This window comes from Drosophila montana, unplaced genomic scaffold, assembly GCF_035044405.1.
Source record: "Drosophila montana isolate Dmon_TW-CO22-7 unplaced genomic scaffold, ASM3504440v1 contig_920_1, whole genome shotgun sequence".
Lineage (NCBI taxonomy): Eukaryota > Metazoa > Arthropoda > Insecta > Diptera > Drosophilidae > Drosophila > Drosophila montana.
Window position 1 is genome coordinate 1,145,741 of NW_026999206.1, and position 17,273 is coordinate 1,163,013.

Here is a 17,273-nt window from a genome sequence, read left to right on the forward strand (position 1 = left end):
CTCCGAAATGCTCAACTAGGTTGATTTATAGAGTAACTAAAAGTTTCTTTAGACCAAGTCGCAATTTTGGTCGAGTTATCTTAAGCAACAAAACAGACAGATGCTTCCTATTATGCTATATAATATAGTAATCTGATTTTCATAAGATTTTACTCATATTCTTTTTGATTAAACTAAATCATAAAATGGCAAAGTTTTGTGAATAATGCTTTAAGGCTGATAGATTAGCTTGCATGGCAACAGACACAAGGACATGGCTCAGATTTTGATACTGATCAATAATATAGAACTATAAGAACTACGTAAAACTATATCTGCGTTGCACACTTCATAGCAAAATTTTAATGAGCTCTACAAAGTTATATAGAAAGTTATCTAACAAACTCAGAGGTAGTTAAGCACCTTTGAATGCGCTGCTAGTGTTGGATAACGTTGAAATGCTAGTAAATGCTTCAGAAAATGTACTATAGTAAAGGGCAGTATTGTATAAATATTTAAGTAAGACAATTTTTTGAACATACAATATGCTTCTGACGTGCAAGCAAGAGCTTGAGGGAAGTACTATTAAGTTTAAGAATATAGGCATAATATCCCATAGGTGTGAATTGTATACTAATTGTATTGTAATCAGTTACATAATTTCAAACCTATCCCTATTTATAATTAACTTTAACACTGCCTTTTTCACCCACATTTGCTAAACAGGATGAATTCTTGTGAATCTCTATGGAAAGTAATTAGATATAAAGTAAAATAAATTTCCATACATACGTTTCCGCCTATTAGCCAGGCCTGAGGCGAAATGTTACCAAAGCCCCGTCTCAGTGTTCACTTTAGTCACAAAAGCTGTGAAACACATATCAGTTTTCTTGCTCTCACGGGTAATTTTCTTGCATATGTTAAGCGTAATCCTTGTTGAGCCCCAAAATGTATCTAAAAATAAAAAGTCGCCGCGTAAGAATAACAACTGTTGTAAGCTCAAGAATGGATTTAAATTTCTTGCCACAGTGGAAATATTTAAAATGAAAATTAGCTAAGCTTCTCGCTTGAGCTTTAATGTACTTAAACAGCCTGCTGCTCAATTTATGAAGTGTTTTTTTCTTTTTTTTGGTTTCCAGTTTTTAGCCGTGTTTTCTTAAGCTTGTTGGAAATAAATAATTTATGTAACATGTACTTACAGTACGGCACTTTTCAGTGAATAGCAAAGTAATTATTTTAATTGTCAAGCAAATTAAAGTTCTTAATTTGTTAGAAAAAAGGCGTCAGCTTAAAGAAACAACGCCTCAGGCTCTGCAAATACCTGTGAATTACTCGAATGCTCAACTTAATTAAGACCATGTTGCAAGCAATGTAAGCAGCAGTCGATTAACTTCCAGATAGATGTTATCTTTAGTATTGGGCTCATCGATCTCAGGAACTCTACTAAATGGCGGGGTGCAAAGTGAAATCAAAATGGATGATAAATTTGTGAATTTGTAGCGCTTGCTTTAGGCCAACCGCTATACAAAGCATATCTTGTGCTTTGCCCTTAAGGCATGAAGGCCACACCCCTTTTAATTTTTATACTTAATTGCAGTTTGAATACAAAGCGCTGACCGAAGCAGACCCAAACACAAAGTTCTGGGTCTGGCCGAGCGAACAGGGAACAGGGAAGAGGGAAAAGGGAAGAGGGTAGCCACATTGGGTCGCAAGGGTTTCCGAGTGCGACACGCGTTCGAGTTAATTTATGAGCGCCGCTGGCGCTGGCCATTTTTAGATGGGCCGAAAGAGTAAGTGGCAACAAATGAGCAACAATGTGGTCCATTGGGGACCCAAACTATATATGCGCACTATTTGATGAACGCCATTGTCCAGTGTTGGTTAACACACAAGCTCACTTATTGCCACCCTCCCGTCAAGGTCATCTCCTCTTGTCCCGTCTTTTCTCGGCTCGATATGCACGTTTCATTAGCCATTGATAGGTTTATGAATGAATTAATAACGTATCCAGCGCCTGGGACCTTAGTTTCATTTGGTTTTAATTGATGGATTAACCTTGATTGATTTATGAAGCTCGCCACGTTTACAAGTATGTGTATAATATGTTTAGGTTTTTTTTTTTCATTAATTTTGTTTTTTTTTTGTCATTTTTTTCCTGCATTTTTGTGTGTAGGTTAATTCAATTAAAGCTGTGCCGCGCAAACTTGATTGATTTGTCAATAAGTTCCGTTGACTAACTGATTGAACAGCGCCAGAGGGTTAGTTGAATTTGTTATGCAAGCTGTCACTTGGCTAAAATAGCTTGAGTTACTTTCGAAGTTTGTTCAACGGCTAAGATGAGCCTGAGCCATGCAAAGCAAATGATATCATAATTTCTTGTTTAGGCGAGATTTTCTATGGTCAAACTGGCAGTCGAACATTATTGACCCGAACATGATTGATTGCCTAACGATTAACGCTGACTGACTGATTGATGGACGCTACAGTTCTGAAATATACTTGCCTAAAGCAGCTTGAATTTCTTTGAGTTTGATTCAAACAAAATAAAGTCAAAACTTAACGAAAACTGTTGTAAACTGTTTTCCTAGCAGTATAATATTATTGACCCGGGAATGATTGATTGAAATGAGTTACAGCTCTTTGATTTTGAATAGTTTTCTGAGCTGGCGAATTTTAAGAGCAAAACATCTTGAGAAATGAAGAGCAACCTCTACTTACTGCCAGTTAATTGACTTCGAAATTCAAACTGATTGATTGATTGACTGACTGACTGACTGACTGATTGGCGCAGACTCTGAAATACCCTAACTAACTCAGACGTTGTTAACATTTTAATTAAAGAGTTAATTAAGGGACGAATTAACGAATGAACTGGCGCTCAATAATTTTAAGAATCGATTAATTAACAAGTTATCGATTGATTAGAGCCAAAGGCATTTAATGCAGTAAGCAGACCCTTACAGAGCCTATGTTCATGGGACTACACTCATCCATTAATTAATGAATTATATGCCCCTGCTATGGTTGGTAATAAAAAATATATATTTCGCAAAGAGTAGTTGCCAGTTGAAATACTCGTAGATCCGTAATTGATTGTTTTCTTAACGAGTTTCCGTTGACTAACTGATTGATTGGCTACTGCACAGAAACTCGAATGGCATTTTCTATTGAGTCGCACTCATAACGCAGCTCGTTTCAGGCAAATGCTGCAGGATTAACAGCAGCTGCTTCTATTGCTGCCACAGTCCTCAAAAATCTGCAACAGTTTTCGTGCCCATCATAAAACGCAAATTGTTATGGCAGCTATTCGGGCCAAACACTCAAGGCCTGGCCATAAACAGCAACGGCGCCACAGCCAGACCAGGCCAAGCCATCGATGCCATCAATCTAAAGGAACGAGTACAAGCTCGAGCTAACGAGTAACTCCCTCCACTCCACTCCACTCCAGTCCAGTCCAGTCCAGCACAGTCCACTCTTTATCCCCACATTTCTTTTCGATTCGCAGCTTTAGTCCCGTCCAGCAGCTATCAGCAGCACTTAGCACTGACTCGGTCAAACGGCGACTCACCTGAAATTGTGCCCCCCGCAACCACAAAGCCGCCCCCTCTCTCTCTCTCTCTCTCTCTCTCTCTCTCACACTCCTTGCAGGATGTATAATGCCATTAACAGCTGTCATTTCTTGAAATATTTGACAACCGGACAGCATTTGGGGGAAATGTCGCAAAAAGAATAACAAAAAGAAAAAACGCTTCAAACAAAAAAAAAAAAAAAAACAATATAAAGAAAGAACGAAGACTGAATACCCTTGCAAATTGAACCCAAGGCTTTCACAGATTTGTGTATAACCTGAGCTTGGTCAAGAAATGTTGAAAAACCAAAAGTTTTCCATACAAAAATGTAGTTCAACACCAATTGTTTCCATGCAAGCTAATTGATATAGTGTTCCGAGTCTCAAAATGTCTTGAGAGGATAACTCTAAAACTGAGAAGCCCGTTTGCATAGAAACAGACAAATGGACAGAAGCTATTCGACCCCGTCGCGGATGTCTCCCTCCATGCGTTACGCATTTCGAGACAAAGTTAAAGTACCCTTTGCAAGGGTATACAAGCATAAACTAAACGAGGCAAATGCAGGCGCCGTGGACATAGTAATAATAATAATATTGTTATTATTGTTATTATTGTTATTATTATTATTATTAATATTACTCATATTGAGACAGTATTTTAGTTTCGTGGCAATTGGGCCGCGTTTATTTGCCAAACGTTGCCCATTGTTATTATATTTATGTATTTGTGTGCGTGTGCCTGTGTGTGCGTGTGTGTGTGTGTGTGCTGTCTGACCCCAATTGCCCCTCAACCATTTTGTACACAGGATAACCTCCACGTGGCACATGATAAGAGCAGCTACAGACCTTTGTATAGAGAGATTAGTGTGGCGTGGGATAAAATTAATTAATTTATTGCTGAAAATCGCGACTTGAACAGAATTTTGTTTGGTTTTAGAAAAGATTCTGATTCCAAACACCTTTCGATATGTTGCATATTTGATAACAGTAAGAATTCGAACAAAAAATTACTTTGTTGTCCAGTTCCTAATTGCATGGAGTTAACTTGCATATACCCTGTACCCAGCTGCACAGTTTTGTACAAAAAATTGTTTCTTAAATAACTTCTGTGATAATTATACAATCTTAACAAAAGATTATCAGCATTATGATAGCAATCAACATGATGCATATGCCAAAAATCATAGCGCAGTTTTGTGGGGAGGACACTAGAAATGTTTTAGGAAGTAAATTGAGCTCGATCTGTGGGCCCAACTTCACTGACTGTATTAAAGAAATAAAACTACTCGCTGCTGTCTGTCACAAGCTTAGGCTCAACTTTGTCATACCCCCTCTCGGACATGCCAATGCGGTTACAGGGTATGAGCAGCAGGAGATAAGAACCACATTGAAGCGCTGCAAACGCTCACTAATTGAAGCAGCCTATCAGCTGGCGTGGCACCGGCTAACGAAACAGGTAACTGGCATTAGGGGGCGTATATGGGCGTGGCAGGGCGGAGCCAGCAAGGGGGTAAGGCGACGCTAAGACATAGCGTTTGGCTTAAGCTCAATTAACAGCATTTACAAATAGAATGGCCGAGCTGCTCGTACAGATTCATTAAAACACAAAAAACGCACACACGCACACACGCACACACACACACACACAAGAACAGCGTGGACACAGAGCCAAACCACACCCACACACACAGCTGGACACACACACCTACACACACACACAGCTGGACACACTCGTGGAAGGGAATGCAAACAAAACAAAAAAAGCAGCTCAAACAAAGCAACGCTCCAAGAGGGGGCGCTGTGTGTGTGTATGTGCGTGTGTGTGTGTGTGTGTGTGTGTGTATATTTTAGTAATTTGGATTAAACATGCAGAGTCCAGCAGCAAGACGCAGGGCAGCAGGCGACGACAATAGAAAATCACCTGACCCATTAGACGCCAATGCGTATAAAACTTAAATGACATGTGCTATGTGTGTGTGTGTGTGTGTGTGTGCGGGTGTGTGTGTGTTAGCCCTGTTGGTGTTGAAGTTTGAAGTTATTGCTTTCATTTTGGCTAGCCCGTTGTTAGTCGTGGGCAGAATTTCCAACGCTTTTTTTCTGCTTTTCTTGTTATGCCCTTTACAAGGGTATTATAAGTTTGTCGTGTAAAATGTGTAACGCATAGCAAAACGACATCGCGGATACCATAAAGTATATATATTCTCTCTCTCTCTCATTTTCACGAACGATTATTGTTGCCATAAATTATTAAAAGAATTGGGCTTTTGCATGGAAAACCTTTTTGTTCCCCAAGATATTTGAACCAAAGTCGACACCTAACACAGCTGTAATTTGTTTCTTAGATATGAAACAAATCGGACTAATATATTATATAGCTGTATATATATAGCATAGGCAGAATTAGTCGTGAAATTAGTTTTTGTCTGGAAAGCTTTGTTGTTTGGGCTTCACAATTCTTCGCACACATCTGCAAAGTCGTTAGCCTGTTGCCTGATGCAAGTGTATTTGATCTTCGGTGTGTCGACGATGACGGTTCTTTTTTTCTGTTGGTTTTTTTGTTGTGTTTACCAAACGTTAAGAATTTAATTAAGTTCCAAGTTGTGCGCCACACACATTCATATCAGTATTTACTACTGCTAGCCACACACACACACACACACACACACACACACATGTAGACGCACACACACACATACATATGTATTATGGCATTAACTATTGTTGATGCCAAATACATATATCCACATGAACGCCAAGTCTTTAACTAGCTGTGTTCCGGGACTTATCTAGTTAGTCATTTTGTTGCTCTAATTAAAAGTCAAGATATATCAAATATTAATATTCAAGGTAATGCTAGCAAGCTTAAACAGCTTATCGATCAATTTATCGATTTATTAGAAAAGACAAAAAATATAAAAAATAAATTTGCAAATGAAAGCAATCTTCTTTAAACAACTTGTCGCTTAATTGATCGATTTATTAGAAAAAACAAGATGTATAAAAAAATGAAAGTAATTCAATATATTAGCAAGAGTTATCGATAAATTTATCGAATTTAATATGCAATCTATTTGCAAACTTAAAAGGTTAATCGATAAGTGTATCCGTTTTTTAGAATAGATAAGATATATCAAAAATATATATGCAAGTAAAAGCAATCAGTTGTAAATAGCTTATCGATCAATTTATCGATTTATTAAAAGAGACAGTCTGCTTGCATACGTAAACAGTTTATCGGTAAATGCCTGATCAAAAAATTCTTTGGCTGATTTGTATCTGCATCAAGGTCACTTTAGTAGTATGTAAGTTGCTCTTGTTATAAATAGTCACTTATGAAGTGGCTCCAATTAAATATATATCAGAAATAAATATTAAAGTCAAGATAAAGCAATCGATTTGCAATCGTAAACCATTTATCGATTTATTGGAATGATAGATAAAAACCGGATACTCTTTTTGCCTAATTCTTTTTTTAGAAATGCGATTAATTGTTCAATTGACTGATTAATAAATGCACTAAATGACAGAGACAAGACCTTTCGGTCAGTTTAGCCGTTTACAACCTGCACTTCTGCATACCGTCAGCCAATTAGTTGGACAGTTTTTAGCTATTTTTTGTCAATTCCGCATCGAACGTTGATTGCATTAATAATTATAGGCCATGTTCACTTGATTGACGTTGGCTGATTGGCTTTGCCTGTTGGCCTCCTCTTGTTGCCAAAATGTCAGATTCTTTTTCCTTTGAGACATGGCATTGTCTTCTTCATTCTGCACCTTCTTCATGTTCATTATGTGGCACACATTAATTGTTTGAATGAATACTTCAAAGTCTCTGACTTAGCACCTCCATGCTCACTTGTCAAACACAAAAATATCATCCATTATTTTATGCCTTCATAATTGGTTCAACATTTTACACAGTTTACTTTAGGAGTCCTGTCTACTTGGCCTTAGCTTGTTCCTTTGCTAAGTCCCTGCTTGAATGCACGCAAACATTTCCTTGACTGGTTATCCATGCTTCTAAAAGTCAACGGACAGCTCTTAGCACTGTCTTTACAGCTAACCTCCTTGGTTACTCTAGTCACAGCCCAGTGTGTGCCTCTTGCCTCTTCATCAAGTCCTTGAGCTTTCATCATGGTCCACGTTGGAACACCTTGGTTACCTCAATAGTTTATGTCCCTAGCGAATGTCACCTCCATGGTCACATAATGAGGTTTTCTCATGTTCTTATCAACAATAAACTTAATATGCTGGATATGATACTATTAGTTATATATGTATGAATACAATTTGCTTGCACAACCACTTTAATTGTCACATGCATGTCTGTGTGTGTGTGTGTGTGTGTGTGTGTACACATATAACATAGTGTATTTTACTTTTGTTTGTAACCAAAGCTTACTGTGATCCTGTTTGAGTTCATGAGGCATTTCGTGACTTGTCCAACATGTTGATGTGCCACAAGCCGAGCGAGTTCAAGCCCCAATCCCCAACCTCTACGCACTGTGGAATCACTCCTCCTGCCCCCCCCCCCCTCTCTCCCTCACACTCTCTTCCTTTCTCTATCTCTCTCCTGCATAGCATATAATTCAGGCGGCAAAATCTGTGCCACAGAAAATGAGTTGAGCAACAAAAAAAAGTGAACAGAAAAGAAAAAAAAGAAAAAAAGATAACAAGTGGCAAACCAAGGACCGCAACATGTTGATGCTTTGCTAATTGGAGCAGCCGAAAGACTGAGAAACACCGGCCAGGATAACGAAGCAGGGAGAAGGGTTTTGGTTCCGCGGGGGGTTGCATGACGTAGCAGCAGCAGCAGCAGCAGCAGCAGATGAAAATAATTACAAAACAGTTTACTCAATAAAATTCCGAATGATTTAACTACAACAACGAAGCGACAAGGCGAGGACAAGTCTAAGGATGGCAGCTGGAGGAGTGGAGCAGGAGCGAGCAGCATGACCACAGCCAGACGGACGGACAGACAGACGGACGGACGGACAGACAGACGGACAGCTGGGACAGCGGACAGCGGACAGCGAGGCGGACAGCATCAAAGGCAAACTGAGCGAGGCGAAACTTCTGCTAGGATGCTTCGTAGCGGGCAGGACGGGCTTAGGTTTGGGCGGTCGCATGGCTGACATTGATTGAGCGAGGACGAGGGCGAAGTTGAGCACAAGGATGTGAGTGAATGAGCAAAGATTGTCAAGCATTCGATGCCGTAGACAGCGCTTGACTATGTACAGCCTCTCCCCACCCATTCCATTCTGCTGACTCGGCGCTCTCTTCCTCTCCCTCCCCCTCTCTACCTTTTGCTCTCTCTTTTTTACACAGCTGACTCACCTTTCTGAAATGCAAAGCTCCGAACTTGTAGACCCCACAGCAATTTAGGGGTACGTTGACCGACGATGACAGCGCTGCTAATACTGTGTGCACGCAAATCGACAATGACAGCTCACACACACACACACACACACAAACACAAACGCAAGCACACCCACACACACACACACACACATTTACAGAAACTCAACGAACTGGGCAACTTTTACAGCTGATTTATGAAATACTCCGTAAAATTGTGCTTGGCTTTCATAATTTCAATTACCTAAGATAATTATTCGTTTTATAGCTCATTTTTTGCTAGAATCTTTTGGGAATTCTAAACATATTTTTGCATATCGCATATATCTATATGAGTAAAAAGCGTACAGATTATAAACATAGTTATATTTTATATTATTCAGACTTTCTTTTTGCTAGAACCACTTGGGAATTCTAAATAAATTCATGTTTATTACGCTCCTCCATTGAACTTGCGAACTCCAAGACAATAGAGTCATGTATGCCGTCTACCTCAAAATTACGCCCAGACACAATATAGCTTTTAAAAAAAATAATTTACATACCCAAGTCGTTTTTGGCTGAATATCTCTTTAAAAGATACCCTATAAATAATGTTGGCCCCCTTTCAAATTGCCCCATACATTTGCTCTGCAGGGTATGCCAAAAAGGAAACTTTTTATAAAAGTTTTTCGCTTTTCGTTTTGGCACGCAAACATAAGATTTTCACACTCACACTCACACGCACAAGCACACGCACAGGTTTTGTATGTGTGTGCGTGTGTGCGTGCGGGCGAGTGTTTTATATTTAAGAAAGAAAAGAAAAAAGTTGCGCGTTTGAAACCATTTCAAAACTGAATTAACTTTTGTTGCACTTCGGTTTCTGTTTTTCTCCTTTTGTGGCCACCCTGAGCTCAATTTCACATATGCCCCCCCCGCCCCCTCATACCACTCTAAAGAAACTTTTATGGAAATAGCTGAGCTTAGCATCTGCTGCTGAGTAAGAGAAAAGGGCTAAGAATAGGAATACATATATGTATGTGTGTATATATGCATATATAAATATATTTGTATTCCAAGGCACCGTCTAGAGACCTTTCTCTGCCGCCGGGCAATTAGACCGCATCCCTGCAGATATTTGCCATAGATTGTTGCAATGGTCTTTTCGACTAGAAATTGCAAATTAAAACAAAAAACTTTTGTATTGGATTTGCATTAGATATTGGGCATTTGGGGCGTGCCTATACCCTTCAGTCGCAAAGTAAGCAGCTTTTTTTTTGTAGGGGCACGAAAGTGCGTAAGAGCCACACGTAGAGTATCTTTTCGCCGAGCACTCTCTAGCAAAATATGCCTACTTTTATAGAAGATAAAGAAGGCTTCTCCATAAAGGAGACCTTTGAAGATTCTGTGGTATTGGGATATAGGGAGATCTAACGAATATAGCGAAATCTTATTATGATATTATTAATTTCTTCATCTCATATTATCTATGTTCACTATATTATCGCTGCTGGCTGAAGATGCTGGAAGTAATATTATGATTAATCATATATTTAAACTTTTTAACTTTTGCGACAATTGGTCTGCAAAGTCCCAGCGACTCAGTTGGCAGGCTTTGCCTTGCTCACGCATGCTACGTGCAACAAGTGGCACGCGTGTTGCATGTTTATAAATCAAATGCGCTGGCTGTCTGTCTGACTGTCTGCTCAGGTTCGACTCTTTTGGTGTCCCTTTTGGCCGCCAAATGGCCCAAAGTAAATCACATCTGGAACCGCAAAAAGCTGCAATGTGGCAACAAGGCGACGGTTTGTTTGGTGACACAATGCCGCACACGTGGCAAGTTATGTGTGTGTTGCGCGGTGGCGACCAGAAGCTGGTCGTCTGGAGGCGGGGCGGGCCGGGGCGGGGCGGAACGGTTGGCGAGAGGCTGCTCTAAGAGCAGACGCTATACTTTTACGCACGTTCATTTCATTAAGAGGCGCATCAGGCAGCTGGCGCTTCTTTGCCGAGTGGGCGTGGCCAATGGAATTTATATTGCATACTTTTTGGCGGGGCACACAAGTGTGTGACTGTGTCTGCGAGTGTGTGTGTGCGTGTATGTATATATTGTATGTATGTATATGTATATATTGTATGATTTTGTACTCCTTCGCGCTCAATGCGCCTGCTTGTTCCTTACCCCTCCTCCTCCCCCTCGCTCTTAACACTCCGCCATCCCCCCTTTGTGTCCGTTTACAAATTAATTAAAAATGAAGTGAAGTGACCCAAATGCCGTCACAGACATCGACGGCGGCGCCAGAACAATGGCGCGTCTGCCTCGGCACCACGCTACACTCGCACGCCCCCATTGACCCAAAATATCAAATACGCACATGCCACGCCCACACGACATACTTGCCACGACGTGGCAGCAGGCGCCCAGTCGCAAGGCCTCATGACTGTCATATTTGTGAATTGGAGCCATGCGACTCGTTCGCGTGGAGCGGGCGGACAGCGGCTGGGGCTGCGACTGGAGCTGGGGCAGTATGCACTCGTATGCAGCTAGGGGCTGCCGCCAAGCTGCCCCAAGTTATGGCAAGGCCGGAGTAATTTGTATAATTATATGCCACAGTCTAATCAACAAATGCGTCAGCTCCACTCTCGGACGCAGCTCGAGCCCAAAGCCTTTTGTTGGCATAACGACCTGCGGGCCGGCTAATTACAACATAAACTGGAGTAAACGCTGACTGCGGCGTCTACTTCGACCGGCAGCCGAGTACCGACTGCACCCAGAGAAATGAATTGCCTAAAACAGTCATAAATAGAGCAAAATGTACGTTCAAGTCGAAATGGACTAGATTTTGGTAGCTTCATAGGAACAATTTGCTTAGTAAATGATTATTTAATTATAGTTCTCATTAAATACTTCTAATTCTTAATTAAGTAATGATTATAATTACTTTTCAGCGCAAGCAAGCGCAAAACTTTTAAGTGAAGACTGCCGATCGTCTAGAAGAAACTTTCTCTCAGTGTACTAATTACAATGCCATTATGCTGTCCGGGTGCTTTAAAACTGTGCTGGTAGACCGAATCAATAAGTCAGTCCCTGAGCCTTCCGTTGGCTCCAATTACTGTACACAAGAACTCAATTAAAGGTCGAGTTGTCTAAGTTTCGAACTGGAGCTCACATTGTTGTTTAGCTGCCCAGTCATGTGGGTACGAGTTCGAATCTTGAACGAATCCATTATTGGAATGTGTCGATAATTAGTAACTAAATCTCGAATCATTATTATTATCTCGAATTATCTCGGGTATAGTCCAAATTTTGGGCTTCAATCAGAGCTTGGATTTCTCGTGTGTGCACATATTTGAAAGGCATTCAAGGTATCGAGTTTCCAAGCAGCAGAGCCACAGCCTTGATTGTATTGTGTTTTCGACTGTATACAGGATAACTGTTAGTTGGGCCTTGTTAAGTCAAAGTCTCTACATTTTCAACTCTATTTGGCTGTCAGTTTGTAGCTCGACAGTTACAATATATAGCAGGTTGTATCTGGCACAACTGACAAGGTTTTGCCTTGCTCCTTCTTCAGCCAATCGTCCAATTGCAACTCCACTGAAATATCGAAACACATCGTGCAACAGTTTGAATTCAGGTGAAATAAAAGCTCAATTCCTAGAACTGTTGCAATAGATACCGACAGACAAACAATTAAGCACAGGAAAATGCGCAAACGATATATGTACATATATAAGCCAAACGGCATTTGGCCATTTTCCCATTAGGAGCCCCAGGTAAATTGGCAATTCGATAATGCCAATGGAATGTGTTTGGGTTTTGTTGTCGCTGCAACAACCTGTCAATTGATATTTTTTCCAGGAAGCGTGTGCATGGCAAGGAATTAAATCGTTCCCAGAAATTTTGAACAACAATCTCTGGAGCTGAGGGGCCTTGCGGGCAGCGGGCGGAACTATGTATTTGTGGTATCTGAAGAGCTGTCGACTTCGGTGGAAAATTCACTGAATGCTGAATACTTGGGAATCGCTTTAATTTCCGCAACTCAGCGCTAAAGTTCCACCAGTTTTGGCATTATTTACGCTCAATTAAGTTTTGAGCATTCATCGGCCACGCCCTCGCGCCCCCTGGCTGCAGCAGAAGCAGCAGCAGCAGCAGCAGCTTCTTATTTGCAATTTTTGCACTAAACAAATTGGTTTAGTGGCGGGGGGGGGGGGGGCGTACTTTGCTCCCAAAATGCAATTCATTGCAGTCACAGTCTGTTGGCATTGTCAGGCCACGTTGCCCCTCACCCAGCCCCTCGCGCAGCACCGCACTTCAACGCTTTAACTGACGCTGGCTGCCAGTCACGAGCCATTAAGCAGCCATTGTTTTGGCCTGGCCCAAATAAAAAAAAAAACAAATAAGAGTGATCTAGTCGATAGAGCCCGACTTGCGGATACCCTATACGCCGTTAAAAGCATTCAAATCCTCTTCTACACACACATATGCGTACACGTACACACACACGCATTGCTTCTTCTTACCTTGACCTTACCCTATATGAAATGCATTATTTGATAGCTTCGCTGCCTTCTGTCTTAGCTACGACGAAGCGCAAGGCTCTATCTTCTCGAATAAGTTCTATGCCATTTTGATAAGAATAAAATGTGAGATATTCATAGTCCACCATACCAAGTTTGGTGTGCCTGGCTCTTATAGTTCTCGAGTTATGCTTAAAAAACTATTTTATCGATACTTATCGATATTATGAAAATAGTAAAGATACCCAAGATAGAAATAATACGTTCGTTTCTGCGCATATTATATAAAATTTCACATGAAGATCGACGCGTTCACATTGAGAATAGACTTCATGACTGTTACAAGCAAGTGCACAAAACCCAAACATTCTGTCTTCGACATTTGGAACAGGTTGAGGGTGTACGAAAACAAAAGCGAAAACCGTTGAACACTCAGTTGAACAAAGGAATTGTCAATGGATAGCAGTTGGCAGAGGTCGCAGACTCGAACCAGCACCTTACAGTCGCGCGTGCGACTTTCACTGTTGCCCGCCTAATTTGGAGCTCAAAAAGTTGGCATTCGCTTATACACTAAAAGCGAGAAGTTTGGCATTCTTCTCGGTCATTAGTTGGTAATTTATCAAAGTCATGAATTTATATTTAAACGTCGTTCGCCCGCGCCGCTCGGCAACTGCAAATTGCAGCTGCAAAAGTTTTCAATTTCTTGCGGTAGCTGTCATAAAAGCCAATGGCGCAGTCGAAAAGTTCGCTTTATAGCAGAGAGAGAGAGAGAGAGGGGGGGGGAGAGGAGGGAGAGGGGGGTAGTTTTGAAAATTTTGTTGGTTTTCAATTAGCAAATTTGTTTCATGAATAAATAAACCTCTTGAGTTTCTAGCCAGAGGGCTGCCCGAATAGCTCAAGTACTTCTGATGCGATTATGTGTGCTTGTACCGAAGTGAGTATAATTTGCATTTATGAGTTTTCGCCCAGACATGCGAATTGTGTTTTATTATAAGTATTATATTCAAATTCTTTTGCAACAGCACATCTGCTTACCAAATTTCATGGCTCTGCGTATTACAGAACCTGAGTTCAATCAAATTGCCTTAATGATTTGTTGATTGACATTCGACAATATCATTATCAATATATATTTTAAATTAACGCATCTGCATGCCAAATCTCATAGCTCGAAGCCTTAAAGCTTCGAAGCATGCAAACTCTTCAAATTTTTGATGCGAAATGCTGCTTCCCTTTGCTGCACATAAAGTAACATATATTACCATATGCAACATGTGAGCGACAGCAAAATGAAACAAAGAATAGGGAAAGATTTTGTAGTTAGCCATAAAGTGCATACTGCAATTGCACTCTCAAAACCGCTTTGACCAGAGCAGCTTTGGCTTTTGTTATTGCATGGTGCATAGATAAAAGATAAGGGCCCTCATCCGATGTGCCCCAATCAAAAAGCCATCCAATGAAAGTCAGAAGCAATCACTGCAAGCCATGCACAAAGGATGGTAAAACACAAAAAAAAAAAGAAACAACAAAAATAATCCACAGATGCCATAAATGATTTGAACTTTGCTCTAGGCCCTGCTTGCTACTGGGTTCTGCTCTGGCCTGGTCTATATTCTGTTCTGTTTTGGATTTTGTAATTTGTGTCGCTCGTTTGGCTTGGCAAACACGCTCGAGCCACACAGGCCAAGCATTTCCCTGGCAACTGCCTTGCACTTGACAGTGCAATTTGCTGAACGCCTTCGCCCTTCGCTCTGGCACATTTTATGACATTCATTGCATAAGTTTATTTCTTCTGTTTTTGGGAAACAACTCATGAGTTAAGGCACCAATTGAACTTAAACATTCCCGAAGGCCATATTATTAAATTGCTTTAGCAAGCACTTTTATCTACAATCATATTTGAACAAGTTATCAACATTCAGAATGTTACAAGATAACGCATACGCACTGTGTGCCACGTACAAAGTTAACAGCTTTAATTGAAAAAAATCAAAATCGAAAAGAAAAAATATTACTAAATAAAATAGGAAATTTCATATGCTGCAGGCATGGGAAAACCCTTCATGTGAAAATCGTACCCTCAAATATCCTATATAGACATAGGTCAAAATTTCCCACCCCCATAACTCGATCAAATCTCATCCAATTTCCACGAAAATTGGCTCTTTGTTTATTGCCCGCCAGTTTATATATATACCTGTATATATATTAATAATAATTATTTATTTTGAGCTAATATTTAGCTTGAACTTTCAACCTAGCCAAGGATTTCCCAGGCACACCATTTAAATGGTAGCTACTCCACGCGAATGTTTTCACGAATAGATGCAATATGCACAGCTCCTAATGCGTTGCTGACCATTTGCCCGCCGGAGGCGTTTTGCGCAATCGTGACCATTTGAGCTAACTCTTTAGCCAGTGCCAGTGGCATTCGCCTGAGTATATTTGAATGCTTTGCTCATATGTGTTTCCAGTTGCCTGATTCATTTAATTATGATTTCCGGCGTCTAGCGTTAAGTGCGAAACACACACACACACACACATACAGAGGATGGTGTGTGTGCTCCTGTATTTGCTTATTAATATATATTGCTACTTGATTGCTATGACACTGATAACAACCTGACACGCCTACCGCCCCTTAAGCGAACCCTTACCCCGCACAGCGCTAGCCAAAAGCAAAACCCATCAAACAGCCATTCATCAACTCAACAGGCAAATTTTTGCGCTTTTCCTGGCGCCGCCTGGGCCTGGGCCTGTGTATGTGTGTGTGTGTGTGTATGCGTGTGTGCGTGTGTGTGTGTAGATTGGTCTGTGCGGCATCAATTTGCTTGTATTAGAAACTCATTTCCGCTTGTAATTGACTCGCTCGGCAAACTGTCGACGGCTGCTGGGCCAGTTCCCCTACTCCCCGCGCCCTAACCCATCCATCGGCATGGCCGTTATGCAAATTAATGAGCGTGTTGTAGCTGCCACATACCGCTCCCACCGCTCCCACATCGGTCTGACAACCCATCTGGCTGACTGGCTGGCTGGCTGTGGCTGGCTGGCTGGGACGACCACAATGTGCACTTTGCTGTGCTTTGCTGTGCTTTGTGTGAGCGGCAGCAGTTGGTTGAATTGATTTGCATTCTGTGGGCATTTAATTGAATGCATTATCCCAACTTCAATTACACTGTCGCACTAAAACTGGCAATACATAATGCATACACACAATATACCTGCATATATTGGTAACCCAGCCCATTCAATGGGCTGGAAACAAATGAATTGCGTTTTATGTGTCACACAATTTCATTAGACATTGCAAGGAAATTTCGCATTTCAGCAGAGGCTGTTAAGAGCAGCAACTGGGCAGATTGTTTGTACAGCTATTGCAAGAAATTTCCGCCCAAATTATCAGCTGACTCAAGGATTGCAAATGCTTTCGCAGCTTTAACTTGTTGCGAATTGCAAGCGTCAAGTTATGAAAGGTTAGTTATTTTCTTAGACAGAAATTGAGTTCGTGTACAAAAGTATTTTTGGGATGAGGTCTCAACACAAGCAAAATCGTATTAACTTCCAAAGGGAATACAAGATTTTGTACTTATAAAAAACTTAGATCAAACTAAGCAAAAAATATATAACGCACTTTCCTTAAAGTTTTCAAGATAATTTCATACTTAAACAAAGCTTATTAACGGGAGAAATATTAACAATTCTCGGACTGTTGCCACATTTAGTTTGCCTATAAAATGATCTAGAGGTCTCTTAAAGTTGAACAGCAAAGACTTGACTGTGTTCAAGTTCCTGCAGGCAGGAGTTGTACTTAAGTTACTTTTAACAGTAGAAATAGTTTTGATCCCACAAACCTATCTACATATAACTGCGAATA

The 17,273-nt window shown here is 40.8% G+C and overlaps 1 protein-coding gene across 3 annotated transcripts in view; it reads left to right on the forward strand.

The window, feature by feature from the left end:
* rsh (radish) overlaps positions 1-17,273 on the forward strand; it is a 142,674-nt gene that overhangs the window by 81,053 nt on the left and 44,348 nt on the right. The window lies entirely within an intron of this gene.